General features: G+C 39.9%; 1 pseudogene across 1 annotated transcript; it reads left to right on the top strand.

Moving 5' to 3' along the window:
- The first annotated feature begins 1,882 nt into the window (after positions 1-1,882).
- Positions 1,883-27,250, top strand: LOC308368239 (CUGBP Elav-like family member 2; annotated as a pseudogene). Its single transcript, XR_013969078.1, has 14 exons — positions 1,883-2,174; positions 10,282-10,478; positions 12,061-12,143; positions 12,795-12,843; positions 13,163-13,297; positions 16,704-16,783; positions 17,612-17,770; positions 17,939-18,002; positions 18,416-18,541; positions 18,813-18,929; positions 21,609-21,787; positions 22,044-22,187; positions 22,316-22,491; positions 23,626-27,250. The product of XR_013969078.1 is annotated as a CUGBP Elav-like family member 2 (transcript).
- Positions 27,251-27,560: the final 310 nt, after the last annotated feature.

Raw genomic sequence — 27,560 nt, 5'->3', positions numbered from 1 at the left:
GCGCTTCTTAGACTGTCACACGACAATCCAGAATAGGATACAAACGCCGAAACAGCTGGTAATCCATTTGAAGTTTCCAACCACCAACAGGTGGCGCAATAGGTGATATCAGTCAGGCATATGTACGCGTTCGGGCTGGATCCGGCCCGAACGCGTACATATGCCTGACTGATATCACCTATTGCGCCACCTGTTGGTGGTTGGAAACTTCACTTTGTTTCCACACCATGCATGTGATTGAACTCCTCCTACAGATTTAATGGTAATGCCTTCAAATGTGGTCAGGTTACTCTTCAGCAATGGGGAATTAAAAGTTATGAGAGTATTTTACAAAGTTTGAAGGGTGTGGGCGTGGGCCCTCAACCTATGCACTCTTCACAACTCCAGTCACTTATAACTTATGCATATATTGTCGAAAGTGCACGAAATTGAAAGTATTGGATCATTATGAGACCCTCTGAATGCATGCCAAGTTTCGTGCAATTTTGTCCATGGGGGGCCATACAATATATTTGTTTTATGTGACTGTACACCATCTGGCCTGTAGGTGGGCTGACACAGTTTTCTACGAATATCCCGAGAACTGTAGGGCTTAGGAGGGCCACATGTTTTTTGTATGTTTGTCTAAAGGGGCCATGTCAACCCATCCCATAACCACTCATTTTATGTATAGCGCTACCTACTTAAAAATGAAAAAGCAAACATGAGTACATCAGTAATTGCAGGTATATCTGGCTGACATGGTCAAAACTACACCATAATGCATGATCAAAACTGCAACAGATACACACACATACACAGTAGACATTCGTATGCACACATACACACACAGTAGACATATGTACGCATGCACAAATAATTCCTTTAATACATAAAAATGAAACACAAACCAATTTACACACACAAAACACATAAAAACACACAAACACACTGACAACCATGACTCATTCTGTGCCAAAACCTACTGAACAGTTCGGCGGTCATATTTTGTAACGCTTTAGGGTTACGTCTAGTTACAACTGTTCTTGCTTTAACAAGATAATGTACTAGTATTACGCATATTACAGGCTTATATACAAGCTGTTAGTAAGATGCATACCATCACCACATCTTTAAGGATTTTTAGTTGTTTTTATAATAATTTTTATAATTATTTATTAATTATTCATTATTTAGAGCTGTAAAAAACACAAACCACAAAGCGACAAAAAATGATTGGCTACTCCTTTGATATGGGTTGCAGATTCCCCACATAACTTATTAAATGGCTCTGCTTTCTATGATGTAAACTGCTTTGAACTTTGGGTAACAGATATAATGTCAGATAATACATGCTTGTAGGACAGTCAAGGCACACAGATCATAGACAAACAAAAAAATTGAATACAAATGATTACAAATAAAATTAAAAAAGGTTAAATCTTTTACAAATGACACTGGTTCATTAGTGTATTACATTGCTCAGCTCCCTCCGCCACATTTTAAAGGTGGGCACATGAATATTCCTGGCAATACATACTTATTGAAGCTGGTCTGTTGTCAGAATTGAAGCTACCACTTGGTGTCGCCACATTTTTTGTGAAAATAAGGTTAAGTGTATGGACCTTACTTTACAATGCAAAGACATATTTTTAAGATGGAGCATTTTGAATGCTGCCTGAAACTGTGTTGGATAACATGACCTTGTAAAAAGAGATGAAGAAATAATTCAGAAATGACAGAAAATGAACACATTTTGTTTTAAAAAAAGAGTGATGAGTGTTAGTAATAAGAAAATATTTTCCACTAAAACAAATTGATTTTTAAAATGGTTTCATGGTCTGTGGATGTGGTTGCCTTTAGGCAGCACAATGCATTAGTGCAAGATGAGCTGTCAGAAAGGATTATTTCAGCCAGGCCAGTCAGCAGAGGGGGTGGGCTCCACTTCACTGCACTGAATTCAAGCGTCTTTATTGTAGTGAACCACATAGAGAGAGAGAGAGAGAGAGAGAGAGAAAGCGAGAGAGAGAGAGGGGGGGGGCAGCAAAGAAAGGAGCCATTTCTCAAGGCGATCACACACTAAGCAGTGCTTTTGGAGTGCTCCACTATCGGGCTTCGCTGAAGAGCTTGTATGTTGACAGCATGCGTTGCCCCCCATCTTGTACTCCTGTGAGAAGTGAGGACTTACTGTTAAGGTACGTGTGTGATCATTTTACCCCCTTTTGGTAGAACGTAGTTTCTCGTCACTGATAATTGTGTGTCTTAGTTTTTGTCCAATGATGTGTTGCTGTAAGCTTTCTGTGTGTCCTATTTCATTTGTTGTTGGGCATCAATCATCAATTGGAAATTGAACATGTATTCCTCTGTTGTGTGGAGCATTATTGCGATCATTAATCTGAAAAGAGAGAACAAAAAATGATTAGCGTAACAAAAAATGTTGTTAAACCATCTCCCTGGTTTTATACGTTAAAATATCTCCCTGTTTTTAGATCACCTTTTAAGATGCCATTTTTTTCTATCAGTTGTCAGGATCACTGTAAGTAAACTGAAGTATGTCATTGAGTTTTATCCTCAGGGGGTTTTGTCCTTAAATATGGGGTTAGGCTGAATCATGATGCCATATAATCATCAACATTTGAAATGAACTGCCTGAGTAATGGTCTGAGGTGAGACAACTTCTCAGTTTGAGCACTTTCACATCACAGTTTGAACTTCTCTGGTTTCCGCAAGTAGGCCTACCAATGAAGAACCAAGTAGGCTCCTAACGCAGAACTTGTGTGGTGTGATGTGATGTGATGGGTAGCATTAATAAGTAGTGGTGTAGTGGTCCCTGGAGAAGTGGGTATACTCTTATTTTTTTAAGCAGCCCATACAGCACGGATAAACGCCCTGTTTTTAGAAGTGGGTATACGCAATGCTGACTGATAAATAAGTGGGTATACTCCGTATACCTGCGTATACCCTGGACTACACCACTGTTAATAAGTAATGCACAAACTAAATCAACAGGATGTTGTTCACTTCACACATGACCAATTTTCTGTGTCATCTGTGTCAAAACTGGTCATGTGGAAATTGTGAAGGTTAGAGGTTCTTGTATTGTTGGCTAACAGCGCTGTAGCATAAACAGCTCACTGTAGGAAGAGTAAATGTAAGGAGATTAGTTGGTTTAATATGGTGAAATAGGATTAGGTAAGGATAGAATGTCTGAATGTACAGACTACAGGTTCAGCCACACCTGTGTGGCAACAAAACAAAACATGCGTTGGTTGGTAAGATTGCACAACCAGTTTATTTACATTATGATATTTTGTATTGGAAATTACCCTATTGTGAGTTGCGAATTGTGAGGTGTCCCGCTGGTCTTTTCTCTCAACTGCTGCACCCCAGTGCCAACGGGGCGGCTTTCACATCCCTGCATTTATCCGTGCTGTGCTTTTACACAACAATGAACTGTAGCCTACAACTAGCTTGCTGATTGTCCTTAACAAGATACCAAATGTATTTGGATGTCTTCCAAAAAGTAATATGACCCCTGCTACACCCACTTAAAACCCCCTCGCAGCGTATTGACTTGCGTCTTCTAATTGACCATAAAGGCCTTTATTTATGTTGGTGTCACGTTATTTTGGACTACTCTATGGTGATTTGTGTTGAAGGCCTTGTTCACAATGCTCACGATTAAATATGTCTTATGTGCGAAGCTCTTAATTTGCATAATATCGTTATATTATTTGTAAAACAAAAATATTTTAATAATTTAAATCCCTTGTGGCTTCAGAATGGGTGTTTCGGTAGCCTATGGTTTGCAAAGACAGAGCCACGCCTCCGTTAAAATGCCATTCTTCTGACCCATTTAGTTTAGCTAACATCATCTACGCCATGGGGACGTTTTCGGTTAGGATTTAGGGAACAACAATGAAAGAGCGGCGAGTGGGGTCTAGTACTGAATCTTTGGCTGTGAAGTGGAGGCCTTGCACCTGTCTTTCTATGACATATCTAGCGCAGTAGCTGAATCACACAAGCGGGGGGAGACAGTCACGCGTGTTTTCTAGACCACAGTGGTAGCTAGTTAGCTACATGCAACCATGACTTCTGCATACAGTCTTGAATATCATCCGGATATGAAAGCCGATAGTCGATTGATGGGTTCCTGTGATAATCTGTAAGTATTTTTTCCCATTTACACTTAATAACAACACACTGAGGCGAACTGTGTTTTGTGTGGCGTTATTTTTGAGCTACGTTACCCAAGTTATCCATGGAGACTAGCGTGATCAATCGCTCTACTTGCTAGCTCTTTGGCTAACGTTATAATGCTAACTGCTTGAAACTGATTCTTTATGGATATTCTTAATTTAACGCTAGAATTAAAGATTGCATGGCACTGGGGCTATTCATGATTATCGTTGAAACGTATCTAACCTCAAATATGCTGGCTAACTATCTAGCTCGGTATATACCAACGTGTGCAAGGTAGCTAACGTTTGTTAGCAATCAAGATCTCGTAATAATGTTTCAATCAGTGGCTTTCAAGTTGATGTCGATACGCTGTTTTAAGACGTGCTAGGGGTAGAGTAACCTTTGCAAAGTAATTTCTTACGTTTCAGTGCGAACACAAAGAAGTATCGTTTACATTTTTGGCTGAGTTAACTTGACGCTAGCTTGTTATCGATAACTTGTTAGCTGAACTAGCTAACGGTAATGTGAAGGGCGAGGTAGGTAAGGTTAGGTTGTTGTGTTTATTAGGAAATGTATCGTTTATCATTTAAACAAAAGAATACCCGATAGACTTAAAGAAAATGTAACTTGTTTAATTCATACGAATAAAGAGTTTGGTCTTTCTATCGGTGGTTAAGCGAATGAATGTCAAGCCCGCGCGGCCGCCTCCCCTTATTCTCCCCAAATTAGCTAACTAGCTAATGTTGTTGATGCATAATACACGTATTCTGGAAACGCGGAAATACGTTTGGTAGTGTTTATCGAGTTTCAAGCGTTAGAATTTAGCTTAATTGTTTCTGCTTACACAAATGCTAAAAGTTATGTTTAGTAGGGTAATTTGAAAATGACTTGGCCTCAATAGCTGGCTAGCTGGGTTTCGAAATCTGGTTCACATAATGGAGGTTGAGGGGCACATGCGCACGTGCTGTAGGCAATTACAGTTTGTAAGTGGTGTTGCAATGTACATAGTTGCAATTTATTATCAAACTTTTTGTTCATAGTGGATCATGTTATTATGATGCCTTAATAATTCATTTGGGTGTGGCTTACGCTACTTGTATGTAGGATACAACTACGCGCGTGGTTTCTTGAATGCAGATTAGATTATGTAGTAATGAAATCTAGCTATCTCATCACTTAAAAGTTGGGAGCTCTCTGCATTCGCTGGGTTCAGGTTTCAGCTCGAAGTCAACCCACAGCTGTTAATAACACGTGCCTCCCTACACAACGCAGCATGAATACGTCGTGGTCGTTACAAAGTTGTGACCATAAGAAGATAACTGTTATATGTAATATATTTGGCTTCTCGCTGTGCCACAAATAGCTTATTTAGGTTACTCTGTTGCTGGCAGGGAAACATTTTTGTTTACAAAATGACCTGGGCATTACATTTTCTAAGACGGGGTTCTTGAGAGCTTTAGAGTTAAACAGATTTCCAGGTATACAGTCTGTTTCTTTTCCCATTAATTGCACAAAGAGTTGGCTTGAGCGCTCAATAGATTTAGTTTTACTTGCTGACATACAGAACAAGTAAGTGTGATCACAACTAAACGTATCATTTTTAAGTGTCAGTATGTAGGCTAATCAGTTAGGCCTCTGCAAACTGTACGCTTAGAGACCTAAAATAGCCTTTAGCATGGGCTGGTAGCAACCAAGCCCAACTAAACTAAAGAGGAATACATCATTCATGATTCCACATTTGTATCTGTTTAACCATACTGTACATATCACACTGTAGCCATATTGTTGTCTCTATTTCATGGCTTGTCTGTAATTTGGTCACAAATGCCATGCCGAAAGAGGCCATACCATATATACACAACATCTTTTTATTATTAATATCACATCCATTTTTTGTTTGTTTTGTTTTTTTAATTAAGAAAAGTCTAGCTATGGGCTAGCACACCATGGTCTTCATCCCTTGTTTAAGGTGACTTGCCTGCAAGGTGTGCTTTGGCCTCCCATTATCTCGTCAAAGCCATTTTGTTAGTCAAATTGTGTTATGGCTCACCCTTAATCTGCAATTTACTACTCTTGGTTTGCTGTAAGGGTGAGGGTTTTTTTTAAACAACGTAATTGAACGTGCCTGCCAGCATATTCAATTTAATCATCTCTTTCAAACTCATTTCAATTCATTATGTAGTTTTAATGAGGAATGAGAAGTTCAGGCTACACACCTAGGCTGCACACTACGTAACGTTACACATTCCTTAGGGTTTTGCGACACTAGCAAAGTACAGGAAATATATAAAAAAAACTTTCCACCAAGTCCGCCATAGATGTCAGTGAATGAAACGTTTACTTCCAGATACTAGCAATATATACTACATCCATTGGGTCTTGTAATGCTAGCCAGTTACACGTTAGTTTGATCATGGTTTATCACATCAGTAAATGAGCACGTATCTCTAATAAGGCTCTGCAACATAGCTTAGCCTAATACTTTTAGCCTACTAGGTACCACTTCCTGCGGTGTCATAGTGGCCAAATACAATCCACGGTTCTTTCAATGGGTTTGACATGTATTTACTACAGATGGGCCTACATATGAATTTCAGTATATTACCTTCTGATATGGATAATCATGTTTGATCAGAGCCGTATGTTTTTGGTTCTATAGTACAGTACCCGATTTATCCTGTAGGCCTAATTTGTTTTAATGTGAAAACAATTTAATTGTTCTAGAAGTTGTATTCACCATGCAGGAGTCTACAAAATAGGCATAGCGTTTAGGCATAGACTTATTGTTAGGTAATCTGCTTTGAAAAGGGAGAGTTTGTTTGTGTAAAGTGACCCTCTTTTATTAAACAGCTGTTTAATTCGAAGTTTATAGGGAAAATGGAGTTCAAATCAAACTCGAATCGTTAGGCCAGGGGAGATTTGCACCTCTAATGTGTATCTTAGCAAAAACAAAGACTGTTATGGAAGTCTAAACAATCTTAGGATCAGGAACTTTTAGACCTAAAAAAATAAAAACATTCTTAGTCTTTAAAACCTTTTTACATCAAGGACAATAATGGGTTGCAGTGAGTTTAATCATTTCTGACCTAGGTCTGTGAATGCTCAAGTACTCAAGTTAAAAGCTTGCTTACACTGACTGCAGTGTAGGGGCATATTCTCTTCATATTGAGGTGTATACTTAATATTTAATTTCTCCATGTCAAGCTTGGTTATGTTTGTGTAATCCTTACATTGTAGTGATCTTGGGTTGTGTATAGATGTGTGTAGAATGTTGAGCTTGTGGACTGCTTTGTCCCTCCTAATTGTTAGGCTTGTAGCCAAATCAGACATGAATTTACCCTGTGCTTACACCATAGCATCAAGCACAAAGCTGTCAGGCATTGCTATAAAACAGATTAATTGGTGTGAACTTCAGAGGACTTTATAGAGACTACTAAAATTAGGTCTAACCGGAGAGTGGTCTGCATCCCGTGTCTATGTGTGATGGGTCACGAAAATGCCAAGAGTATAATCATACTGGAGGTGGGAAAATTATGCAACTCACAGTTATTGCAGCATACGTGTGTGTTTTTAGGCTGTTTCACACTTGGTCAGCTTTGCTGGTCCGAACTCTAGTGCGAGTATTCCCCCTGCCCCCACTGGTTTTCTTTCACAATTTATTTGGTTGTGAGCCATGGTCCGTGTAAAGTGGATCATGTTATGTTTTTGCTTCATCTTTTGGGTCATTTGTTCATTTTTGCGCCATCATAAATGATGCGAGCCGCTTGGACAAGAGATTTTTGCGGCAGGTGGCAATGTGAGATGAATTCGCAGCACTGCTTGCAGAGCAGACCTTCAAATCCTCAAGCACGAATCTAGAATAATTTCACATTTAATGGCAATTTAGTTTTGTTTCTCTTTTTTGAGGGAGAACTTGGATCCATCAGCAGTCACAAACAGCTTTTACTTCCTGGTTTTAGGTCAGATGGTACAAATTGGTTTGTAATGTTGCTTTGAGGTTCTTGTATTGTAAATAAAAACCCTTAGCACTGTAAGGACCTGACGATGGAAACCACTAAGACAAGGAGCTAGCTCGCTACAGTAGAAGCCAAATTACACGTCTGGATATGCAATGCAAATTTCATGATGAAGGCCTGATCGTACCTTGTCAGTTTTGATGGAGCCAACTTCTAATTTGTAATTGGATGGAGTTAAAGATGTGCACAGGAGTAAGCAGTTTGATGGTGAAGCCAAGTGTTCCTATGCCTTTTAGTTTCAACAGTCTTTTTGAAACCGTCATCTGCCATGGCTGTCATCAGGGCTGAGGCTACCAGATTAGAGTAAGAGAGCGGTGGTAACCTAACCTTTCTGTTCTGGCCCCCTGCCTTATCCAGCCACGAGGTGTCATTTGCTTACAGTTAAACAAGAATTTGAGAAGGAGCTCGTTAAATACTGACAGTCTTTAATTAGGCTACATGCCACTCTTGAAATGCATATCAGAGAAACTGTTAATGGATTATAATTTTTTTTTTTATATATTGTTACGTGTTATGGTGGGCAACAAACGTGTTGGTTTGCGTGTCAGTGTGTGTTCCAGAAATGTGTTAATTGTTAGAAGGTGGTGAGGATGTATCATGTTTGTTTTAAAGTTTAGAGGCAGACAGAATTTCAGTCTTCCTCTTGAGTGCATGCCATCTAAATCGAAAACTCTGTGTTACAATTCATCATGCCCAGATAAAAAGGCAAAAAGCCTATATTTGTTAACTAATCCAGACACGCAAATTACTTGATTTCCTCTTGAGAGGGAGCTAGTTCATAGTTGCCTAGGATCACATTTCCAGGTAAAAGAACAAAGGATTGTTTTTAAGATCTGTTGTGAATTTCAAGGTTTCAGAACCTTTCATGTATTTTTCAGGCCTGTTGGTAAAATGATGCCAGGGTCTGCCTATGTAGCGCTAACACACTTAGATTAGCATCTTCTCATTGACATGGTAGTATTTGCCACCATTACTCTTTCCCCATGTCTACCTAGCTATTTGCACAAGGGAAATAATGGCAAAGATAATGTACGCAATTAAGGCCGAAATTGATGATCGTACCTGGGGAACGCTCCAGGGTGATGCATTCTAGGTTTGTCTCACAGTTGGGTATAAGCGTTGACAGCTCGACCCACTCACCCAGCACATTTGCCATGGGGAGCCTGATAAATGGTGTCACATATCTTGGTGGCTACTGCCTGGCAGGGGCAGCCTTCAATGTGTTTATGACGCGCATCTCTCACTTGGGCTATTGTGTTGCTTTGGGAATCGTGAATACCATTTGCCAACCTTGGAACAATATCCTTTTGTTTACTATTCTCTGGAAAGGGGAGCCATCAGTCGGTCCCTGTGCTGTCACTAAGCCACTGAGGACGATATGATCCAGCATCTAATTCGCAAATGTTTGGATTCTACAAGGCTTCAGATATGGTTATTGAGTTTGTCAAGAGGACCAATCTTCAGGGGGGCATTTACAAAGACCTTGTTTCTGTCGTTTGATCCCTTGGCGATATTTTAGTTCTAGACTAAAAGGACCCCAGGCTTTATCTGACCATTGTGGTGCATTTGAACTGGGCAATGTCATTTAAGTCCTTTAAGGATCTTGGTGTTTCTGCTGAACGATTGAGCTCTATGTGTAAAAGATGGATTACTCGCACCCCAAGGTCTGTATAGTTGTATCTGCTTAAGCCGCTTGTTTCATGATCCTTGTCTTTGTGGATGAACAGTTTGATTTATCCGATGTGTTTTTTGTAACACTAGTATTTAACACAAAGCTATCCCTGGTCTCTGCATCAAGGCTATGTCATGGCTGTCCCTCATAACTAGTTTTCTCTTTATTGCCTCTTGTAAGTCTGATATGTATGATCAGTCTTTATTAGTCAACTTCACTCACTCCACCTCTAAGGTCATATTAAGGCTGCTTTTGGGGTCAGGGCCAGCAATTGCATTCTCTGTGTTTGATTGTCAGTTTCAGTATAGCTCAATGTCAAGAGTTGGTGGAAAGAAAATATCTAGGCTTGTGTCTTTATCAAAAAGCCGTCAGGAGCTAGCTAGCTAGCTTTACCGTTATGTAAACTTGAATCCCGTCTTTTCTCTTCCACAGCAGCAGCTCCGGCAACAACATGAATGGGTCTTTAGAACAGTTGGACCAGCCCGATCCAGACACCATCAAGATGTTTGTTGGGCAGATCCCAAGGGCCTGGACAGAAACCGAGCTGAAGGAGCTGTTTGAGCCTTATGGTGCCATTCACCAAATCAACATTCTTCGCGATCGTACTCAAAACCCACCCCAAAGCAAAGGTAAGCTTACATTAGCTGATGTCAACCACAGCTGCTACCACAGCTGGCATATTTGCCCTTTCATCTCGTTTCATTTCACCCCGACCCCATCTTTGCTCTGCCCGTCTACATCACAGCCAGTGGTCTTTTTTGTGTGTAGTACTATTGTTGTGATATTAACTGATGTGTGAAGCCCATAACACCAAGAGCGTCAAGGCCCTCACCACGTGTTTGCAGTACTTTCATATGGCTGTCAGGCTGCAGGGTTTCCGTAGATGCCAGGGCATAGTTGACCTTTGCTAGATCACATGAAAGCTGAAGCCATGCCAAGCTGTGCTTCTGCAGTCAATATGCTTTAATCTATTTAGAAAAGGGACTAAAGAGTATCTTGTAGTCTGAAATAAATGTCATCAGTCGGCTGGTAAATATAACAGCAAATGGTTATCCTGTTTTTCAGGGGTTTGGGTTTTTCTCTCGAGTACTTTAATTTTTTGTCAAGTCATGGGCAGATGATTCTGTGTTGTTTTTAATTTGACAGTGTGGTTGTCAAATTAAGTATTAATTTTGGATCTTCAGTGGTTTGAACAACAGGAAATTGATCAAGAGATAGCTTACATCATGCAAATATCAGCACCACCCACTAAACAGAGAAAGTGAATTATTTTTTTTATGTATTTTTTTTTTCTTGCACGTAGCCACCAGAAAGACCTTAGCACAAGATGTAAGCCTCTGGTGACTTCCTGCAGTAGAGCTCAGGATAATTTCTCAATGCTAGGGCAGTTTTTTTTTTTTTATATATAATTTTCAGCACAAAACTGCAGTAGCACATAACATGCGCTTTATCCAGATTGATTCTGCTGGTGAATTTCCATTGACAACATGTTCCTATTCTTCTCCTTGTTGCCGTTACCATGACGACCACATATTTAGCATATATGCATGCATAACCCTGTATTGAGACCCATGACTAATGTGTGAACTGAGTATGTAGATATGGTATAAAACCATGGAACAGAGGCAGATATAAACCTACACAGTAATCTTGATGATGAAATGGCTAAATATAACCGCCATTGAAGCCGCCGCACAACAAGAATCACAGGCTCAGTACTGCCTTCACCAGCGCTTCCTGCAGTCAGGAGAGGCAGGGAGAAGCGGCAATGGAGTGCTCCGTTATGTAGGTCAGAGACTCTGCAGTGCTCCACTTTCACAGCGCAACTGACAGGCAGCCCTAGTCGCCACTGGCATTCAACTGGGACGCCAAGATGTAGAGCGCGTTCCGTCTCTTCCTGCCTGCTCTGTTGCAACCCCCCCACCACCCCACCCCCGCTTTGAGTGTGCATGAGCACCCTTGCGTTATGTAAAACACTACTGCCTGCACTGGGTGTGCAGATCTCTTTGTATTAAACCTGAATTTGAGTTCAAATTGTGACCCATCAGGAGCGTTGTACTAGTTCATATCCAATGCTATTTGCAATACTTTCTATAAACTTCCCTTCACTTTTGTCTTGTCAAGTGTTTGTAGACTGTCTCCAATCTGTTCTCCTTTTCTGCCATCTATTTTTAAGTCCTGTTCTGTAAATACGCCCTCTTCTTCTTGCAGGTTGCTGTTTTGTTACGTTTTATACCAGAAAGGCTGCTCTGGAGGCCCAAAATGCATTGCATAACATAAAGACCTTAACTGGGGTAAGTGTGCTGTATGTAGGAGGATAGGTCTAACTATTATTTCCCCAATATTATTATTTCTCATTTGAGCAACATGCGTTAATGTAGGATGAAACAAACCTTCACAAAGCTTCCATTTCACCATAATTTAATCCTAAAGCCAAGTTGTAGTACATCAATTTTATTTTCTCACAGGAATCATTGTAGTTTTCTGCAGAATCCATTAATGATGTAATATTTCGCATAGAGACAGTAGTGTTCTATTGGGTGTGAAGCGAACTTGAACGCTGCATTGTTGTGTTCCTGACGTTAACACTCATGCTGAGAAGGCCATCTGTATTCCATGCTGGCCTGTTTCACCCCCCAAAAAAGCGCTTTGCCAGTTTTGCTCTTTGATTTATTCTTAGTCCTGAGAGCAGTGCTGAGCTGCTTTTGAGTGGCGTTCAGCAGTGTTACATTTGCGCTGGCATTATATAAAATGGCTGATATTTGTGGCCTTTTCAGGTGCTTAGTCTGAAGGGCTCTGAAGTGGTTTTGCATTAATACAAATTAGTACATTAATATAAAATACATTCTTTGAATTGGGATAAAAGCATATTTTGGTAAAGTGATTTTAAAAGCATCAACAATTATTGAAATGCTGATTTTGTTGTTTCCCTCTGTTTTTCCAAGATGCATCATCCCATTCAGATGAAGCCTGCCGACACTGACAAAACTAACGGTGAGCGTCAGCACTGTGAGTTAAAAATCTGGTTTTCAACACATTTCTTCACATTGTAGTACACATTGTAGTACACTGCACACATCACTTTGATTCATTTCTGGGATTAAATGATAAGCTTAGCTGCCTTTGGGCTTGCAAAGGGACTAGAGGGAGGGCTAAAGAACATTCTGGAATAAAAGAAAATGGGAAGTGTAGCTGCTCTTCTGGGAATTATCTTGGAAGAGACTGCATAATAGCAGGGAGTACACATTAAATGTGGCTATAAACATGCAGTGGGGATTTCTGTTGCGAGTTCTTGTCTTGTTTTGTTCTCCAGCTGTGGAAGACCGCAAGCTTTTCATCGGCATGGTGTCAAAAAAGTATGGAGAGAACGAGATTCGGATGATGTTCTCCCCATTCGGACAGGTAGAAGAATGCCGAATTTTGCGCGGACCGGATGGCACCAGCCGAGGTGAGTTTCAGTTCCTCGTTCACTCTGTGGGAAAATGGCCACTATTTCATCATACATCTCCAGCTGCCATCTTGTGACCATCCAGTCTTTCAACCACCATTCTGTTTGGCGCACAGTGGTCTCAAATCTGTCCACAGAACAACACGCCACACAAACATACTAGAAAAATTCTGTTCACATATGCCCCCACACACTTACACACATGTTATTTCATACATATGTATGTGTGTGCTTTAACTGAAAGACTTCTATATAATATTAACCATAAACTCACACAAACATCAACTCAAGCTGTGTTTTTAATTTTGACCTATTTATATAAGGGTGCAAACATGTGATTTGTGTAGAGCCACAGTCACAGGGAATGAAATGAGATCCATGCCTTCTGTTAAATAAACAGCTCCTGTGCTTAGCACGTTAAAGTGAAGACTGAAAAGCCCCGTCAGTTTATAATTGCCTCCATGCCTTCTTAAAGTAAGAATCTCATACAGTAGCCTTTTGATATCCTTAATTCCTTGATTGGCTTATACGACTGTCAAGCTTGGGACTGTTAATTAGCCTGATATGGTTGAGTTGTTTTGACTTGGGGAATGCTAGCCATCACATTTATGTGGTGTTAACATTATTTCCTATTTGAATAAAAAGTGTCTCTTACATACCCAACCTTATACCCTTTAAAGAGGTTGGTCTAGAGCGCTCTAGTACTATTGCTGTCATTTCGTTGCAGGTTTTTTTACATTTCATCGACTTCCCCCAATTCTAGTTCTTTTATAATGCAGGGCATTCCCAAACATTTAGAGCTATGTCTAATGATATTAAGCCAACGTTTGCATTGGTGTGGAATGCAGGATAACTGGCTGATAGTGCTGAATCAGATGGACCGACTTCTGCCTTGGACATTGCCTGCCTCTGTCTACAAGCCTCTGCTGTTTCAGCATATCTCACTAGCAGACCGGTTTTACAAGTTACAAGTCTTTTATTTGTCAGGTGCGCAAAATGACATATGGTCAGACAGGGCACTGAAATATACATAGTCACCTGTAATAAACATATAGTCACCTAAATAACCTTACTAAATATACAATACAGTATGCTAAACATATAACAACCAACATATAATACTAACAAATATACATATAACAGCCTATACATATAATACTAAACTATATACATATAACATATAATACACATATAATAGACTATGCTAACCTAATTAACCTATACTAACCTACAGACATACTGAGGGAGTTACAGTGCAATATTTCTGAAATGGTATTACTGCTAGTGCAAACAGTAAGTTGTAAGTGACATAATATGTAGTGTAGTGCAAACAGTAGTATGAAAGTGACAGTGACGGTGCATGTAAAGTGACAAGGGCAAAAGTGGCGGTGGTGTATCCATGTCCATTAAGCAGCCTGATGGCCCTTGGGTAAAAACTGTTTAATATAAAAACGTATTCATATGAACTTTAAAGGCATGTAAAAATGGGCAGCTGGCTAAGACTTAACTACATATTCTAAAGGGGAACCTGCTCAGAAAAAAACACGAACACAAAAGGACTGGCGCAAGCGGCAGTGTCAGTGATGTCAACCTGAACCAACACAAATTCTCCCACTAATGTTACTAAACTGAAGCAACGGTCCAAAGACAAGATTCAGGCTTACTGGCTCAGAATATTTCAGTGGCTCGAACGTCAGTGAAAATGAGCTGTGCGATTTGTGAAGTGTAGGCCATTCAGATGGGGTGTTACATACAGCAGCCTAGAAAGTAAAGCATGATGGAGATTCAACAAATAAATGCAATGGGAAATTATATTGAAGTTACGCAGTTGCAGTGTGAGGAGGAAAATAAGGGGCTTCTCAAAACCGCCTACTTTAAGGCAGAAAACGAATTGGCTTATTCAAATAGAAAAATAGAATTCTCTGGAAATATTGCCTGTTTGTTCTGGTAATGCTGACTGGTCTCTTTTTATAGGAACTGCTAACTGTAGTTTAAAATAGTTTATTTGTAGTGCACACTTTTAGTGTTCATGACTCGTTCAGCTTTGCACCAATTGATTTGATTCTGTTTCTCAACATAGGCTGACTTGTGTTGCTGTGCTGAACTAGACTGACGATTGTTGAGATTGCCTTAGACATGCCCCAAATGATTTGTGACCAGTGTTTCTTGTGAACCAGGCTATTTTTGGCATCTGGTAAACACAAGCCCCCTCAACCCTCGGATACCATTCGTACTTGTTCACAGCCGTGTCTCTTCTAACTCCCTCGTCCCCCAACTTTTAAGTACCAGAGTGTAGCAAGGTTATGATACAAAACATATTTGGACCCCCCCCAAGCATTGCTAGATTTCCAGTGGAAAAAAACCCTGTAGATTGCCTTTTGCCTCATGTGATAAAAATCAAAGTCCGTCCCATTTTTATCTGTGTCTGTGTGGGAATATTGGAGTTTCTCTCTCTGCTGGTGGTGGAAAGTTAAACATTTGCTAGTCAAAATCGCTCACATTTGGCCACTCCCATCAGCAGCTGTGTGTGTTCACCAACCTCTGTGGGCTTTGTGGAAAATACACTTTATGGTAGAGCGCCCTGATCACTGTGAACCTGTGTGGATGCTGAAAAGCCTTTTTTATGTTGTCTTGTCCTTTGTTCCCCCTGTATATGCATCTTTTCAACATGATACATTCACAAGAGCAAAACAAAATATGCTTTTAGAAATTTTAGAGCCATGATTCATTTCATTTTTAGTATTATAGAGGTCATTTTGGAAGAACAGCAAGATACTGTCGCTTTTATGTTTACCTTGAAACTCTACTGCAGTGTTCATTGTCAGTGAGGCGGCATCTAATATGTAATTCAGGGACAAATGTAGTACATTCTCAACTCGTAAAGATGCAGTCCTCAATTTTGACTTCAGTTTCTTGAGTTTGTTGACATTTGACCTCAACAGCCAATCAAATTACAACCAACCATTCCATGCTCCTGAAGCCCCATGTTGATTGGTCTGGATTGTTTATTACGCCGTCCTTGCCACTGTGTTTTTGTTTACTTAATTTACAGAGTCAGGGCTGTTTATGTACGGGAGGTTTTTTTTTAAAATTGTAAACACGGAACTGACAGCTAGAGGAATTTGACTAAAAGTGTATGAGTATTCAAATTATGAACTGCTCCTTTAATGGCCGAGCAGTCGAATCACGTTCAAACATCTTGACGTAAACTGTGTTTGTGTGTCTACTCTCTGTGTGCTAACCAAAGAGAACGGCTCTGTGTGCTTTCAATGCCATTCTCTGTTCTGTTTTTGTCATGTTATTTTCATAATGGCTTGTCAAAACCTTTGTCTTGTTTTTGTTTCTCTCTTGTCTCTCCTCCTCTTTTTTCCTATTGTCCCTCCTCCCCTTCCTCCTCCCCCTACAGGCTGTGCATTTATTACGTTTTCTACCAGGGCAATGGCACAGAATGCAATCAAAACCATGCATCACTCACAGACTATGGAGGTACTGTACCCCTTAGCCCTTCCTTTTATCCCCTCCCCCCTGCAACTCAAACACACACACTTAATCTTAACTGCACCTCTCACTCCGAGTACTCACTGGCTGCGAAGATGGCAAACAATATCTGCACAGTTAGGCCACCCATGCAAAAAAAAAACGGAATCTAACTGGCTCTGGTGCACGCACACACTAGGGCACATTTGTTTGCCTATTTTATCCCACTGAACTATTGATTTAGCCTTACAGTCTTTGTGCCAATGATCGTAGGTCATAGGTTGAATCTCTAGTCTGTTGCAGCAGTCAGTGTCACATGTGAGCATGGACGTCAGTAGGGAAGTGGTGACGAGCCCCTGTCCATTGTTTCCAAATGTGTGCCTGACAGACACGTGCCTGATGAATAACAGTACTTATAAATACTGGTGTTGTGATGGGATTTTCCTTTTTGTATCTGTCTGAACCTTTCAATAGTGTTTGTTTGTAAAATCGTGTACATTTTTGTGTTGTGTGTTTCCCCCCCATTTTTAGCTCAGTAAATGTCCTGGTTTCCACTACTTTGTGTATGTGTGAGATCAGCCTGTGCTTTGGGCTGCATTTTGGTCTCATGGCTGGTCTTTACAAAGTGGCTATGATGTAATGTTTTGCCACAACAAGGGACCGCAATGATTTTTATACCACATACAGTCTTATGTAGCTACAGGTCATATTTGCTGATTCATTACTGTAAAGCTTTCTTTTTTTTTTTTTTTTTTACCCGTACATCACTTGTAGCCATGACAATACTGGAGTGGTGTTTTTGTGTGTCCTAAACGGGATGCGTTTTGTTCTCAGCAGGGCTGTACCTCTCCCATGGTGGTGAAATTTGCCGACACCCAGAAGGACAAGGAGCAGCGCCGTCTGCAGCACCAGCTGCAGCAGATGCAGCAGCTCAACAGCACCTCCACGTGGGGGAACCTTTCAGGCCTCGGTGGCCTCACCCCACAGTACCTGGCAGTAAGAGCAGGCTGTTTCTGTAGTGTAAAATAGTCATGCGTGATCATTTACCCAATGTTAATAATGGGTTTGTCACGTAGTTGGTTTGACAGCTCTGACTGTATTGAAATGGACGTTTCGTGTAGTATTTTATGCAGTCATGGTAATATTTTTTTTTTCCTTTTGCAGTTGCTTCAGCAGGCAACCTCCTCCAGTAACATGAGTCAGTTTGGCGGCATGCAGCAACTTGGTGGTGAGTCGCATGGATTAAGGCAGAATGTGAACCCTGATTGTAAAGCCTTTTGAACCAGTGAGCTCCGTAATGCCAGTTAGAAACTAAACGACCTGGGAGTCAGATTTGTTTGTTTTTGTTGTTGATGTTGCCAATGTACATTGAGTGACGGCACCCTGCTAAGTGACAATTTCCTTGTCTTCCCCGGAACCAATATCCTTTTTTTGTAACATGGCAACCATTTCATCATACAATTTCCAGGCAAATATAAATGTTTACAGGATTAATGAAGGTCTACAATTGGGAAGATGTGTGTAAATTATAAAGAGTGTGTTAAAGATTGCTGTTTTTTTTTTTTTTTTTACTAATTTGGCTTGCCTAAGATGTACTGCCATGGAAAATAAGATTAAGGGAGTCCTGTTTGCCCATCTCAGGTATGAGTGCTATGCAGCTACAGAACCTGGCCACGATAGCTGCCGCTGCTGCCCAGGTCTCAGCCAACCCCTCCAGCTCCCAAATGTCATCCAACGGAGGTGGCCTTGCAGGTCTGGGTGGCCAAGGTACACAAAATATCTTCACTCCATTGTGTGGTCTTGTGTGCTGTGCACTTTGCCTATGGGCCAGGGGGAAATGTGGCTCATTAGAACTTAACATTTGATACAATACAAGTGTCTCCAAAAAAAAAAAACTCTTAAGTGTGGTTTGTTTTTTTTGGCCACAAAATACAACCAAAGAAATAGTTTTTGTAGATGTTTTGTGTTAGGTTTAGTTGTTTTATTTTCTTGTTCTAATGCATGGTTCATCTCGCTCTTCTCACCCCTGAACCGCCAGGTGCAGGCAACACCAGCGCAGCTATGAGCTCTCTGGCATCTCTGGGGGCCCTGCAGGGCCTTACCGGGGGATCAGTGGGTTTCGGCAACCTAAGCGCCCTCCAAGGGAATGTGAACAGTAAGCAAACACACTGAACCTTTCCAAGTGAAGCTACGTCTGTAAACCCATTTGCATATCAATTGTATCTTTTTATACTGTTTCCCTGTTTGTATTCGCCACCATAAAACTGCTTAGAATATAGCCGTCTCTTTCATAATGTCAACTACCACAGTAGTTAAGTCAGGGAGGCACTCAATTGCTATCGGAAATTGGGCTTGAATTTTCTGTGTCTGATGGCATCGTAACAAAAGTGAGTGCATTAACTTTGGTGAAAATATAGCTACAAAAGGTTTTCAACTTAGCTTCACCAGCTAATAGTTGGCTTATTAGACCGCTTGCTGGTGCCTAACTTCATTCACAGCATGGCACAATTTTGACGTTATAATAGAGCAACTCTAGACCTTTCTAAATCCAGATGCTTCTCCAAAAGACAGGGCAGTTGCACTACCTGCCAGTGGCGTTGCGTCAATAGAGGGCGCTGGGGCACCGCCCACCCTACAATTTTGAGATGGGAAAAAAAAAAAATATATCAAATAATTTAATAAGAAATGTACTGTTTTAAAGCGTTAAATGTGTGCCGGAGACCGTAAGCCCCTGTCAAAAACCACTTAAATGTGACCAAATATAATATATTGCCATTCGTTATCACTGAGAGAAGCCACTCCTCCCTGTGGGTGCCGGCCAAGTGGAAGTCTATGGAAGCCAAAAAAAGGGGCAGGAACATTTGAGCAAGGACAGCTTCTCATTGGCGGATGACAGTTCGAGCCATGGGCGCACTTCACTTGCGCCCACATCCAATGAAAGGGTTTCTTATAACATCCTGACAGGACTGTCCAATCAGAGACGTTTTGTGATTCACTCACATCAGACATAAATATCACATATCTACAGGAGCAGCATAGCTAGCAGATACTTTTAATCTGAGAGTATGGCGAATGAAAACTCTATCTATTGAAAATGAAATCTATTCGTGGCACACCTTTTAATCGACGATTAGATGTCGATAAGAAGAGACTAAAAGACATGGGACCAGAATGTACGGATTTAAGCACTGACCGCGGGAGGACGTACCTCGACCGGAGCTGGTTAGCGGGCTGTTCAGTGAGTAATGCTTGTAGCGATGCTACTAGCTTAATTACATTTGTCAGTAGCTTGGCAGTAACTTTGCCATTTACAAAACCAAGTAACTTTTCAGTAGGTAAGCTCTTTTATTGATCAAGTAGCACAGTAGTGTCCTCGAAAGCTAATGTATCCTGGACCTTTCTAATGTTCATACATAACAGGCTTCCCTGCAGCCATCAAACAGACAAATGAATCAGTACGTCACGTCACGTCGAGACTGGTGAAAAGCTAGGTATCGTAATTTCAAGTACAACAGACGCTGCTCATAAATTTAAAATGAATTAATTTTAAATGGGTAGTTTGCATGCAGATTCTAGACAACCGGATAACTAGAATGCTGTTGATATTCAGATACAGCTAGAGATGATGAAAGTTCAAATAAAATAAAGTACAAAGTCCGTGCTGTCTGCTCAGGGGGTCGAATTGCGAAAACGCACGAACTAGACAAAAGATGAAGGGAGGCGGAGGTCTTCTACATTAATTTGTTTTCATCTGCGTTTGAGGACCTGACTCCACAGCCATACCTTCAAAAGTAGGCTACGTCACTTTAGACCAGACGAGTGAAACTATATTTGTTTTCAAATGCCTTTGTAATCCAAAGAAAAAGTTCCTGTCAACGTAATGACATCCAACACAAACATACGAACACAAGTTCAGGTGATTGAATTTCATTTACCGTTTTTATCTGACTGACAGTTGTGTTGATCACTAAAATTGCATTGACTTGGCATGCAGTTTGTTTAACTGAAAGTAGCTAATAATGTATCAAACTACTCTGACAGGTTTTTGCAACTTAGCTTGCTACTTCTTTATGAGTCGTAGATTGCCCATCACTGCAAATATTCTACTCAAAACCAGTTTTCTTCTCATTGTGAAGAGCTATAACTGCGCCGCCTAACTGCGCCCCCCCCTCAAAAAAATGTCAGCAGCCGCCACTGCTAACTGCTAAAATATCTTAATGAAATAAATCTGGTTTTGCCCAATTCACTTGCATGGGGTGTTTATCGAAGGCATTTCGGTTTAGTGCTAGCATATCATCTGCAGACAAAACAAAAGCAATCTGGTGCTTTGTCTACTACTAATTCTGTCAGTGGTTAGGTGAATTTGTATACGTGTTGAATGACAGATTATAATCACACTGGGTTATGATTACATAGTTTTCCCCTCTTGTTGGCGTGTTTACAACCTGTGCTCGCTGCTGACACTTCAGTAAATAAATATATGTAAATTTTCCCAAGAACAGATCATCATATTGTGCATATAACATAAATGCTGTGTATGTGTAAATGTATGTGAAATCAAAACCTATATGCACTATTGATGCTGTTCAATCACTTTGTGCAAAACATTGTCACTACAGTGGCGTTGGGAGGCAACTGATCATTTTGCCGTCTTTGTAGAAAATAGGAATGCAAATCGCGTGTCTGTATTCAGCATAAAAATAGTGGGATATGATTTTTGGTCCATATCGCCCAGCCCTTCTTTCACATCACTCCCTGGTAATTAGGCTGACATACCATATGCTGTGCTTTTTAAGGGGCCTGTCCTAATACTTTCCTCCTCCTCCTCACCCAGGTATGGCTGCCCTTAATGGCGGACTGGGCGGCTCAAGTCTAAACAATGATCAGCAGCGAGTACAATGGATGCCCTCACCCAAGCTTACTCAGGGATGCAGCAGTACACTGCCTCGGCCCTGCCATCTCTCTACAACCAGTCTCTGCTGCAGCAGGGGGCTGCTGGAAGCCAGAAGGAGGGTAAGGCAACCAGTCCATAACTTCTATTTATTATTCTATTTATTATTGTTACACTAGGTCTCTACTGCTCGTAGCTTGATGGTTCTCTCCCTTGTACTTTGCATTGGACCAAAGCCTCTGCTAATTGACTTAATGTAAATGTTTTCAATTGCATACTGTTGTAGTTCAAAATGTATTTCATAGTCATATTTTAGGATATGGCACATCAAATTGAACATCTTTTACATCTCGTATGCCTAATTTCTCTTCCATCCAGGGCCTGAAGGAGCCAACCTCTTCATCTACCACCTGCCACAGGAGTTTGGGGACCAGGATGTCCTGCAGATGTTTATGCCTTTTGGAAATGTGGTATCTGCCAAAGTCTTCATCGACAAACAGACCAATCTGAGCAAGTGCTTTGGTACGTGTACCACCTCAGCCAGTGTTTTTGCTTCCTTCATACTGTAATCAGTTGTCGTTATTTGTCATCTTTTGAAATTAAGTCTAAGATTTAGACCTTCTCCCAACACCATTCTTTATTTTTTTCAGGATTTGTCAGCTATGACAATGCGGTTTCAGCACAGGCGGCCATCCAGTCCATGAACGGCTTCCAGATCGGCATGAAGAGGCTGAAGGTGCAGCTGAAACGATCCAAGAATGACAGCAAGCCCTACTGATGTCATCAGGGGACCTCGCCCCCTTGCTGTCAAGTTAGCACTGCAAGGGTAAGTCCTCTATGATGCACCAGAGGCAGACTGCTGTATATATTGGTAGGGTCTTAGAGGTATTATTGGACATGAAAGTTAATCATGTGTTTCTTTGTCCACTTTCTTTTTAATCTATATAAAGTTAGCTGTGAATGAAATACAGAGTATGAAAATGACCATTCTTTTACATTCGTCATACAATTTCTGTTTTGGTGTGATTTCTGTTTGGATGGTTTTCATTTATATGCTTGATAACTGAATATGTACTGAATGTACAGTATTAAGATTTAGAGAAGACTCCTTTGCACTCTTCTTAACCAAGTCAAAGACTTGTTCATGGCACAACAACATTCTTGTTGCCCAAAGAAATGTTATGCTCATTCCTTTAGAGTTCACTCTTCCTTTCAATTGAAGCTGAACAAAATGTGTGTTTGTATGTAGAGATGAATAGTGTGTTTGCTGGCTTGAAATTTTGATTTCTTAACAACAACAAAAAGAATACAATGTATATTTTTATACAAAAATGCACTGCCTCAAATTGGACTCTTGCAGTATTTCCAATTCTTGAGTGGACTCCTTTTTTCTTTTTTTTTTTTTCTTTAGATTTTTGGGGAGGGTTTTTCTTTGACTTTTTTTATTATTATTATTATTATTCTTTTGGCAACAATAAAAACAATCACATACTCCAAGGCCCAAGCATGGCCTTTCATCTTTAATCGCGGTCACTCTGCTTTGCCTTACTGTTCACTCGCATTGCCACCTCTGTCAGCCGTTAAATGTTTGCTACCAACTGAAGCTTATGTCCAGTTTCCCCAAATCATTTTCTGTCCCGCATAATGTAGGCTGGGTGCATGCCTTCATCTATGTATGCACTTGTAGGCTCTTTTCCACTGTTATAGGGGAAATGTAGACATCCTCAGTATGCTTTGTCCTCATTCTTGCTACTTGGTGCTTTTACATCTCATTGTTGTGCGTTTAGTCTAATAAGATGTGCACAGGTACTTATCTTTGTGTGTGGTTGTGTCGCAATGTGTCTAACTCTCTCTCCCTCTCTCTCTCTTTCTCTCCCACCTGTTCTTTGCTTTTTTATGTCCCCTCCTTTCTGTGTTCACTCCCCTCCTTTCTTCTTGATTCTTTGCTTTCTTCCCTCAGAAGAAACCTCCATCCCTGTTTGCTCATCTTTGTTCTAGCATGTCTCCATGACTCTCAGATCCAACCAAAAACAAACCCTTGGCCTCACCACCACATCATTGTCTGACGGCTCTCTTAAGTTCAGTCATTGCCCGGCTTCTGTCTACTGATGCTCAGATGTTATGTGATTTATCATTTTATTTTTCATTTTTGTTTATGCTTTCCTTTGGTCTGGTTTTGCATGTAACTTAATTTCACATCTCGCTGGTCTGAAATCTAACCTGTGTTTGTAGAAGACTGGATTTTTGTAAACAGATTTCACAACAACAAAAATCTGTGGGGGAGGTTTTTTTTTCTTTCTTTCTTTTTCTTCTTTTAATCCCAGATCTTAGTAAACTTGAACGTTCAATACAGGGATTTGCACAAAACCATCTAATGCCACTAGCAATACTGTTCACTGGCTTAAGAAATACACTGAGCAGTTTTAAGAGAGGGGAAGGTTAGTATCTGAATTTGTCATACTTTGACCAAGGCCATTGCTATCGTCTCTTCAGAAGGAAAAATAATACTTAGGTTTACTGGGATATTTCTTTCTCATGAAGGCACAGAACATTTTTTTTAAATGAAAAGATTCGCCCATTTGGGGAAAGTGCTACCTACAATAGTCTTTTTTCTAGAACTGATTCACAACTAGACAATCTGTGGTTTAAATGCACACTAGAATACCTATATTTTTACTGTGGAGATGTGAAATAAAGGAGAATATTAGGATATAAATACTAACTGCCCCAGTAACAATGGTGTCTGGATTTAACAATTTCACTTAATTTGTATGTGATGTTCCAATGTGTTGTGTTTTACAGAGAGCTGAATTCTTTTGTTTGGTTTTTTTTTTCTTAGAGAAAATAAGGCTTTCTACCGATACTGCTATTGCTGTTGTGAACTTTTTTATTTTTAGTTGTCTTTAAATCGATAGTGCTTTGTTTCAATTTCTTCTTACTGTGTAAATCTCTGTACAAAAATGTGAGATTTATATAGAAAATGGTTTGCCAACAATTCAAGTGCATTTCTTTTATATGGTCTAACATGGGTGTTTTAATTTTCTCTGTGTTTATGAACAGTTTATGTTTGCGAGATGAAGTTTGGAAATAGCAGTAAGCATGTCATTTAAGAGGGATGGACATGTTTAAACCTCCCTTGTTAAATGTGCTCCCATTTACATACAGATGTGAAGTCTCTTGTTTTTCCTCATAGTCAACATAGGTTTTCACTGAAGCATGCTCACATATAAACAGTTCTTCTAAGACGGTTCATCTGTATTCTTCAGCTCTATAACCATGAGAACACATGAAATGTTGTTCAGGCACAGAGGTACGCAATTGTCTAGCTATACAGAGGTGTACAGACAGACAGACAAACTAGAGCACATTAGGTGTTAGAAACCCTGGTTGATTTGTCACAGGATTTGAGGTGTTTCAGTTTATGGTGTCATCGGTCACTTTTAGGATGTTGCACATACTTTTTTGGTTGCCAGAAATTAATGTTTACATACACGCACATGAGCGCCACACCTTTTCTCAGATGATTTTTCTTGGCAAACAGCAGTAGGCCTTAAATAGCTTTTAATTTCTCTTTGCTATAAACCCAAGCCAGAGGAATAGGCTATGTTATGAGGAACATGATGATAACCTCCAAAACCGATATTTTACCAAAGCATTCCATTTGAATCTGAAAAAAAAAAAAACTTGCAGTTTACATAGCACAGTGCCCAGCCCTACCCTCTTAGTGCCCCCCACGGTCTGCATTCTATCAGGATATGTCTATAGTGAAAGTTGTGGCACTATGGCATTCACTCAGGGTCTATTGTGTCTGGGAAACTAATTTATGTTTAGAAAACAAGCAAATCTTTCATGGACCTTCTGTGATCTCTCTCTCTCTCTGGGACCACAGAATCAGACGCAACAGGATGAAATGAAAAGAAAAAAAATTGCCCTCAAATCATAACTTGGTTGTATAACACTTACACAATAATTTTTTTTTTCTTCAGTGGTTTGACTTCTAAAACATCAAAAATGGGGAATGATCATCATTAAAGAATGAAAAATAAATGATCCCAGCACAAGGAAAGAAAGGGGTATGTGCACTTTTTGAGATGTGCATATAGAGTGTAATGTGTTCACAACCACAAATGCATGACATTTTTCCTGTATTTGAAATAAATGGTGTGTGTATTCAGTACTTAGTTATTTGTTTTCATATATAGTGCAAAAGTTAAGTTAAAATACAAAGTGCCATAATCTCCGGAGTAACTGCCTAGAAGGTATTGCTAGTATTAGGAACTTGAGCTGAATCCCTATGAAAAAGGGGGCACTGAAGTTTTTTTTATTATTATTATTATTAATAATCTGTGAACCTTTACTTTTTTCAGTGTTTTTCTTGTAGATGTTCTTTTCAAGTGATTTAACAAATAATGAATTTGGGATTAAAACATAAATCTGGCTTTCATTAATACGCCTCGGTTCAATGTCATGTTCTTACATTTAGAATAAGTGAACAAACACCGTTGAAGGAAGCAATGGAACTGACCCATGCGTCTGACCTTTTTTGCTCTAAACAATCTGATTTTAAAGACACCCTTCAGCATTGTGCCATGAGAATAAAAACATTAGTGTCCTATACCATACTAGTTATTGTGTAATGTGATAATTTTCAAACATAACCTAAAAGTAATCAACCAGTAAAGTGAATGGTGGACATGTGACCCATACTTTTGTTTAAGCTGTCATATATGAATATAAAAGCACAATATTGAAACGGGTCATGAAATTTAGTTGCAAGTTTCTCATCCCCAACACTCAACCTGTATGGTTTGTTTCTGTGTCCTTTTCTGGTGCTCTTAAGTGCTTTCAAATCAAATTTGTAGTCGCTTTGCATCTTTTGGATATTGTGGAATAAAGGTCCTGTCTTTTCTTTCTCCTTTGTAACATTTAAGCTTGTATGTAATCTGATAGTTTTATTATCCTTCAAAGATTTTGATAGATACATGTGTTTTGAGAAAAGCCAAAGGAATTGCATTTTGGTGTTTTTGCCTGCATAACAAATTATCTTGGATATAAGGCTTTCCTCTTTCTACAGCTGGTTGTACTAACACATTTTGTACCGGTGGATCGTTTTTATATTGGAAATTAAAGGAAAAATTCTATATTGGAAAAAAAAATGTCTGGCCTCTTCCTGTGGCCTTGTCTTTACTGGTCCCCGGGTTTGGCATCTATGTGGAACAAGGACAGTTTTGTTCTGACTTTTGAGTTACACAAACAACCCTGATTTTCACATACTGCTTATGCATCACTTCAGTGTTCGTTTATGTTTTGTTAATTGAGCACATAACTGTGGGTCTCTGCTTGTGCCACTTCACCTCAAAAGCGGTAAGTGTCATTTGTTGCTGTGAAGTCTGTACAGCTGAAGCTTTAGGCATTTATACACGTCACTATATAATGTGTTAAGTAAATTATTTGTAGTTATAGGTTTTTTACTGTTTTGTCACAATGTGTGTAGTTTGGACAGTATAGATTACTTTTGGTAGATGTTTGTTCTTGTGCGGTGTTCTCTGCCCTTGTCTCCAATATTAAACCATTTCCCCAAATTTCTAAGTTGTCTGTGTGTGTTTAGTTTCAGTGCTTGTCCAGTGTTGTGGTGGTGTCATCATTGTGCTACGTGTTTGTCTATGACCTCTGTTTCACTGTCTTAGCCCCCCTTTGTTATTCCGCTAACTATTATGACATGTGGTTGGAGGGCCCAGCAAGTTAAAGCTACAATGTGTGAGGTTTTCAATGAAAGGACACTTTCTTCATTTAATACTGTTACACTTATGCATAGACGTGCTTATTAGGGATTTTGTAGCCGTTTGTTTTGGCTGATTCCACTGTTGTCTGCTGTTGCAAAGTGGGCTATAGTGC

The sequence above is a fragment of the Sprattus sprattus genome (assembly GCF_963457725.1).
Source record: "Sprattus sprattus genome assembly, chromosome: 7".
Taxonomy (NCBI): Eukaryota; Metazoa; Chordata; class Actinopteri; order Clupeiformes; family Clupeidae; genus Sprattus; species Sprattus sprattus.
The sequence above is the reverse complement of the archived record's forward strand: the minus strand, read 5'-3'. Positions and strand labels throughout refer to the sequence as shown.